The sequence below is a fragment of the Mauremys reevesii genome, linkage group 13 (assembly GCF_016161935.1).
Source record: "Mauremys reevesii isolate NIE-2019 linkage group 13, ASM1616193v1, whole genome shotgun sequence".
NCBI classification, from domain to species: Eukaryota; Metazoa; Chordata; order Testudines; family Geoemydidae; genus Mauremys; species Mauremys reevesii.
Window position 1 is genome coordinate 47004368 of NC_052635.1, and position 7556 is coordinate 47011923.

Here is a 7556-nt window from a genome sequence, read left to right on the forward strand (position 1 = left end):
TTGCCATCTGACTTTGGAGTGCATGGCCCTGCTCCGTGACGCCAGAGACCCGAAAGGTAGCTCCGTGCTTTGGCTAGCACTGCGGGGAGAGTCCAACACATCCAGGGCGAGAAGCGAGGATCCTCACATAGGGCCTGCCGCCATCGTTAGGAGTGAGGATGGTCACCGAAAATTTTCCCTGCAGTCTCTGGACAAGGTGGAGCCCAAAGAACATCTCTGCCGCACCACTGAGACCAAGACTGGCCACCCAGATTGGTCCTATGATGTCTCATCAGGACAGGGTTGAAAGAAGCAGTTTCCCGTCTCCTGGGCACGCCCTCCCCTAGGACCACGTGTTCCACTCTGGGGCCCCTCTCCCAAGGAGGATGCAGCAGGAGTAGAGCTGGGCAGAGGAGTGAAAGCTCCAGGAGTGAGATTTCATGCTGAGCCTGGAAGAGCCGCAGCACAGAAATCACAGGCCGGGGCGGAGGGAGGGCGGGAGAGGGAGCAGGGTGGAACAGGGCTTTAAGCCACCTTTGCACCTTCCCGATGCTGGGCTGCCCTAGTGGAAGTTAGCCCTGGGGCCTCTCTAAGTTCCACTTGGCTGCCCTGGCCCACCACTCTACATGCTGCCTGAAACCCTGCCCCTGACGTACCCCAGTGCACCCCCAGCCTGCTCCAGAGGCATCTTCCCCCTGCAAGATACGAGGCTTTTAGGGCCCCTTCTCACCACCTTCTTACTCAGCATAAAGGGCCTGGAGCAGGGGTGAGGGTCTCCCCCAGGACTCCCTTGGTTACAGAGGAGATAGCGAGAGGCAGCCACACTGGGGACTGGTCCCGAGAAGATCAGTGGGGTCTCAGATTCAGCCCGGCTAGAACTCGCGAACAAGGGGCAGTCGATGGAAACCGTGTATCAGCTGAGCCCAAGAAACCCTCTACCCCAAGGCACCGGCTCCAGGACGACTGTCAAACTGCTGTCATGATAAGATCAACCTCTAGCCCCGGAACAGCCAGGTCACCAGCCGAACAAGGTGGCATAAGACAGACGGCATCTGAGGATGCAGCAGGCAGCTGGAGAGCATGGCTGATGGTGGCAATGCTTGGGAAAGACTGGAGAGCTGTTTCTCCACAGACCAGGAACATCACTGGCAGCAGCTGAGCCTGGCCTTTGCCTTTCCCTCACCAGGCCACCTCATTAACGTGCTTCAGCCCTGAGCTGGAGAGACCTTCTGAAGGGCCAGGAGGGCACTTGGGCCTCCACGTCTCATTCGGATCTTTGGCCTCTGCTGACTTCTGACCCAGCGAAGCAGCTGGCTGGAAGGCCAGGTGAGAGCAATGAGAAGATGGGTGAAAATAAGGCCAGCACCAACCAGCTGCCTGGGAGCAGGCCTGGAGCAGCCAGCGCCAGAGGAGAAGAGAGCGGGGTTCTTACAAAGAGAACAAAATCCTCCTGCTTTTAGCCCTCCCTGTGTCTCTTCTCCCCCCTCCCCAACCCAAGGAGACCCTGCCAAGCTGAAGGTGCAGGACAATGGGAAAGTGCCTGCTGCCTGGCACGAAAACCGGACAAGGATAAAGTTGGTGCCATTGAGTGAGCGAGTGCAGAGGAATGAGGGTCTCCTCGTATCGTGCTGTGTCGGGGTGCTCGCTGCTTTGGAGAGCTGCCTGGGTTTGCACGGAGAGACGGCTTGTGGAGGAGCATTTCAGGCTATTCTGTGTGAGGAGCTGCTAGCAGCCCCTTGGCACGGGTTACCTGCACTCTGCTGCTTTAGCGAAGGGTGCAGGGGCTGGCAGACGCAGGTGGCAGCGAAGCAAGAAGTGTGGCGCCCCGGCACAGTAGCTAGTCCGATGTCACTTGGACAGATGGCGTTTTTGCCTGGGTGTCAGCGAGGGCAGAACTGCACCGTTCACTCTGCACCATTGTGAACAAGGGCAGGTTCAACCCAGCTTCTTCTAACCTGTGTGGCTCAAGTGTTGAGAGCAGGGCACCCTTTTGCCCAGATACTCCTTGGGCCCGTTCTTCTCCACAATGAGAACTTGGGCTGCTCCTTTCTGTTTTCTCTGATTAAACCCTGGGCTGGATTCTGCTCCGAGTGACACTGACTAACCTGGGGCATCTCTGCAATGCCAGGAGATCAGAATCCGGCTCGTTCTAGCTCCAGGAGTGAGGAAGGCCCAGTTGGCGTGTCCTTTATCATGCTGCAGCACAGTTCAGAGCTGCAGAGTCACAGCCTTCTCCATGGCAAGATGAGATCTTTGCGGATGTCTGCGGGCCTGCAGTCTCACTGATTGCTGATCACAGCATGCGGTCTGGGCCCACCCTCCTGTCCTTTCCATATCTCGGTGTTTGTTGCAGCCCTGCTTGTTGGGGATTGGTGCCTGGTTAGTAATTGCTACAGTAAATCAGGGTCTGACCTTGGAAACATGTCACTGTTAGCAAGGATTCTGGTTGCATCCAATCCTCTCTTTGTGTCTTTGTGTCAATTTGCAGGTCGTTACAGCAACAGATGCCCCACGCTGATGAGCTCAGGAAGGGGGAAGTACCCCTCTTCCCCTTCACCTGATGACTGATCCTGATCGTCATCATCTTCACTTGGAAGTCAGGGGAAGGACCATCCTGCTGAGTGTGGCGTAAACACCTGCATAGGAAGACTGTAGCATTCCGCCATTTCCCACCCCGGGAGAGAGACTCACCAAAAAGGAGCCAAAGAATCGGCAGCCACATTGCAAATGAGAGGAGAGAAAAAAAGAACCAAATCCAATCCCAGCAGGCAAAGGGGTGGGGTGAAAATCCCTTTCCCAGCCCCAGCCCCGGCACTCCCCCTCCCACCGCACTATAATAAAGTCCCGATTAACGCGAAGAAGGAAACGTCAGCGCACCCAAACAGCTGCTTAAGGGCTCGCCCCCTCTCTTCTTCCCCACTAACCTGACAGTAAGTGACAGGCCAGGGAACAAAGGAGCCATTCAGCTCAGCTCTGCAATCCCCTCCCCCACCCCATCCTACAAAGGATTTTTTTTTAATGTGTAAAAAAAGCCAAGAAACAAAGACAGCGCTGAACGGATGGGGGAGGACCCCCTCCCCCCCTCTGCCCTGCAGCACCCAGAGCTGTCTCAGACTCGGAGGCTTCCTGGATCCCAGGCCGTGTCGTGCCCCAAAAAGTCATTTATCAACTTCTGAGAAGAAACAAGCTCTTGCTAAGGGGCATGTGGGGCTGCTGGGCGCTGAGGTGGGGCCAGCTGCCCTGCTTTGATAAAGCAGAACCTAGAGCTCAACTCATCACCAGCTTGGCCCAGGGCATCTGGGCCTGAGAGTATGAAACCTCCTCCCACCTGCTAGACAAAGGCCAAGAGAGGGTTAATGATCTCTCCTGTCCTGGGGCTGGGCTGGGGGGCGCAAGGCACCTGAAGATCCCTGCCCTGCTGTAAACAGGCACTAACAGTGTCCCCGGGGGCCCTGGGCATTTGCCTGCGGGGACTGGGCTTTGCAGAGCCTGCCCTGGGCAAATCTGCCTTGAATCATAGAATCTCAGGGTTGGAAGGGACCTCAGGAGGTATCTAGTCCAACCCCCTGCTCAAAGCAGCCAGCTGCTCCTGTGAGGGGAGGATCTCTGCACGGGGGGGGGGGGGGGAGTCTCTGTACCATGCCTGCATGGGAGGGGGTGGGCACAGGCCAAGCCTTGCTGCTTGAGACCCCGAGAATGGTAGGAAGCGCTAGGAGATGCCCGGCTGGCTCCAGGCAACGGAACTGGATGGAACCGGGCAGGTCGCTGTTTCTCTCGGGTAAGTATTTGATCAGAGGGGATGAGTGCAGAGAACAGCTCAGGCTGGGAGAGGAGTGGGGTCTGCGGCGTTGGGTTGATGGACAAGTTGGAGAGGGGAAGCCGATCAGCCTAGGATGCTCATCTCCCTTTGCCAGCTGTTAGGCAGGTTTTCCTCTGGGACCCTGGCCACAGGCAGACTTCTCTCCTCTCAGCCACAGTGTCTGCTCGAAAGGGCTCTCACATGTCCTGCCCATGGACAAGAGCCAGTGCCAGCCTCACGCGGGGTATCAGGCACAGACAATGCCGTGGCACTGGGCAGGAAAAAGACTCCTAGTGGCAAACACAGCCCTGGTGGAAGCGGGTGAAGTTGCTGGGAGTTGCACTTGGCTCCTCTGGGCTGACTTTCGCCTGCAGGGCGCGGCCTTTGCAAACGTACGGGCTGCCTGGCATCGTGTGGTGACTCTGTGGGGCGGTTGGCATGGAGCTCGGTTAGGAGGTTGTGACCTAGCAGGCCGAGTCGAGGCTCTGCAGTCAAACAGAAGGGGCCATGGGTTGTAGCCTGAGGTGGGAATATCCCTGCGAGGAGCCCTGATGGCACAAGGGGGCTAATCCCCAGCTGCTTTCTTTCCTTCTCTCAGGCCACTTTCCCAATCTGAGTATTGAAGCTCCTGGGCATGGAGATTCTTATTGTCGCCAATGCAGCTGGGGCCCTGGCAGAGAGTTTCAGCACTGGAGAGCTCATGATTATCCTAGACCACATCAACTTGCCGGACTTCTCTGGACAGAACCCACTGCTGGGGCCCAGCGATGAGAGGTAATGCCAGTGGCTCTGCCAGTCCCAGCCTCCTCTCCCCGGCTGGCGATCATGCCCCAGCTCACGCCTCATCAAAGGCATGTTACTTGGCATGGCATGGTGGTTACCTGTAGAACGCTCACTGCTCCCATCCAGCGGTCTGCTCTGCCTGCCAATTGGCACACACAAGCAATTCAGAGACCAAACCATTCAAGGAGCTGAGGTGGGATGTGTGGAATTCAGATCCTTCCTGTCCAAGGACACCACCCAGAGTCCATCCCAGTTGGGCAGCAAAATCCAGGCCAGGTTCTTCTCCATAGGTCTGTCCTGGTGACTATTCCTGATGGATAGAGCACTGGATTGGGACTCAGGAGACCGGGGTTTTATTCCTGGCTCCGCCACAGGCCTGCTGGGTGACCTTGGGCAAGTCACTTCCCCTCTCTGTACCTCGGTTTCCCCATCTGTAAAATGGGGTGATGATACTGACCTCCTTTGTAGAGCGCCAGGGATCTATGGATGCAATGCTATAGAAGAGCGTAGTGTCCGTAGTATAGTCCAACAGGTATAGGGCTTTCTGACTATCATTAGTTTCTGTTCCTTGGCTCAGCTGCAAATCCCACTGAGTCCATCAGGAAAGCAAAAGCAAACTGTTCTCGTTTCGCCTCCCTGCCTTCCTCAGGTTCGGGCCCCATTTCCCAGCCCTCTCTAGTCCCTGTGGCAAGGAGTCCCGAGCCCTGGCTCAGGAGATCTCGGAGAGCCTCGGCTACTCGTCGTTTGTCAAGGAAGGTGTGTACTGCCTGGCGGGGGGGCCCCACCTTCGAATCTGTTGCCAAGGCCAGGGTGCAGCACATGCTGGGGGCAGATGCTGTTGGTAAGGAACCCGCGTGGGGCCTGAAGTGAGCCAAATTCTGGTTCCCTCTGTAACGCCTAGGTGCCAGCCCCTGCCACTTTCCTGTCGGGCAGTGCTAGGTAGTGTCTGCTTGTCAATGGTGCAAGGCGAGGGAATGCGCAGTGGGGCCCTTGCACTGCTGTGACACCTCTGCACTCAGCCTGGTCCTTTGAGCAGTGGCAGCAGCTCCCACTAAAATCCAGCTGCGTCCGGCCCAAGGACAGACCAGATTCCCTCCAGCTCCTGTGCAGCTCTCGTGACAGTGCTCTGTGTGCACAGAGAGAATGGCCGGAGCAAACAAATCTGACCGTCGGCCACAGCCTGGGCTTCAGAGGATGGTTCAGCCAGGTTAAAATCCCAGCAGGGCTCACCCGGTGGAGTTGTGAGCCCCTAAACCCAGGCCCTGCCTGCTCTCAATGGACATTATTAAACACCCCACCACACTGTTTGTAGGAGCCAGGGTTTGCCCAGGTGTCCTCAGGCACAGTTCCCTTTGCCCCCAATTCACAGAATATCAGGGCTGGAAGGAACCTTTGGAGATCATCTGTTCCAACCCCCTGCTCAAAGCAGGGTCAATCCCCAGACAGATTTTTATCCCAGTTCCCTAAATGGCCCCCCACAAGGATTGAATTCACCACCCTGGATTTAGCAGGCCAATGTTTAAACTACTGTGCTATCCCTCAGGCAGAGTGCTTGGTGTGCTGGCTGCATTGGCTTGCTGGACAGACTGACTCTGCTGGTGAAAGGACCAGATGCTCCAGGAGAGCCCCACAAAACTCAGTTCCTATCACAACACAGAAACACAGATTGCCTTGGTAATCAGGAATGAGCACTGCTCCCAAGATGCTCCTTGCAAAGTATTGGGGGCTTCAAGTCTTTGGCCTGCAGTACAGAGCCCATATTTATATTTGAGAAAGGTTTTGTTAGGCCTATGAACAAAGTAGCACCAGCTTAATGACAGGTGTGACTTTAAACCGATTTAGTTAAACTGGTGCCATGTGTGTGTAGATGCTCTTAAATCATTTTAAATCTTTAAAACTTGTAAATTTGGGGCTTGCCTATGCGCAACCTGACCTGACACCAAATGAAGTAAATGGGTTACAAGTCACACTGTTAATACTTTCAGTGGAAGGCTGTGTGTGGACACACTCATTTTGGAGTAAGAGCACCAGTCCTATTTCAATATTGGTAAAATGTAGATTTGAACTGAAATAACTCAGGTGTGAATTACAACCCTTGTTGTTATTTCAGTGCCATTTATCACATAGACAAGCCTTTACAGGGGCAAGCTAATCCATTATAACCTGTTTTAATCTGATGTAAAGGTGTCCACACTGGGATATGTACTGGTTTAACTAAACGGATGCAAGTTTGTGTGTAGAAAGCTCCCAGGTAATGAAGTATTGGGTGAAGTTCCCTGGCCTGCCTTATGTAAGAGGGCAGACTAGATAATCATAATCCTTTCTGGCCTTCAAAATCTATGAATCCTCCAGTTGTACACAAACCAGATACTCAGGAAAGTTTTGGGATTCTAACGATGCCCTAACATTTAATTACTCATAAATCCAACTGTGTAGAAATGAATGGCTTTGTAACTAAAGTTATTCACACGATCCAATAAATATGGTAACATGTGGTGTGAAGTATCAGGAGGGAGCCGTGTTAGTCTGTATCAACAAAAACAACAAGGAGTCCGGTGGCATTTTAAAGACTAACAGATGTATTTGGGCATAAGCTTTCGTGGGTAAAAAACGATGCATCTGAAGAAGTATTTTTACCCACAAAAGCTTATGCCCAGATAAATCTGCTAGTCTTTAAGGTGCCACTGGACTCCTTGTTGTTGTGTGGTAACACAGACACACTGTCTATGGATTTGGACACAGCCTGTGTCCGATGCCCACAAATCACACATGGCCCGTGGTTTTCTAAAGCACATTTCCATTAACCTTTCCCGGGAGGGGGCACAGCCTCTGAAGACGCTGCACCCAGCCCAGTGCTGCAGGGGGCTGGGCAGAAGGTTCCCTGCCATTGCTGCTTCATTGGGTCTTTTCCTAACTTTGGTGCTTGACTCTGCAAGCTCGAGGTTCCTGTAGGGTGACCCGGCAGTAAATGTGACAAATCGGGACAGGGGGTGGG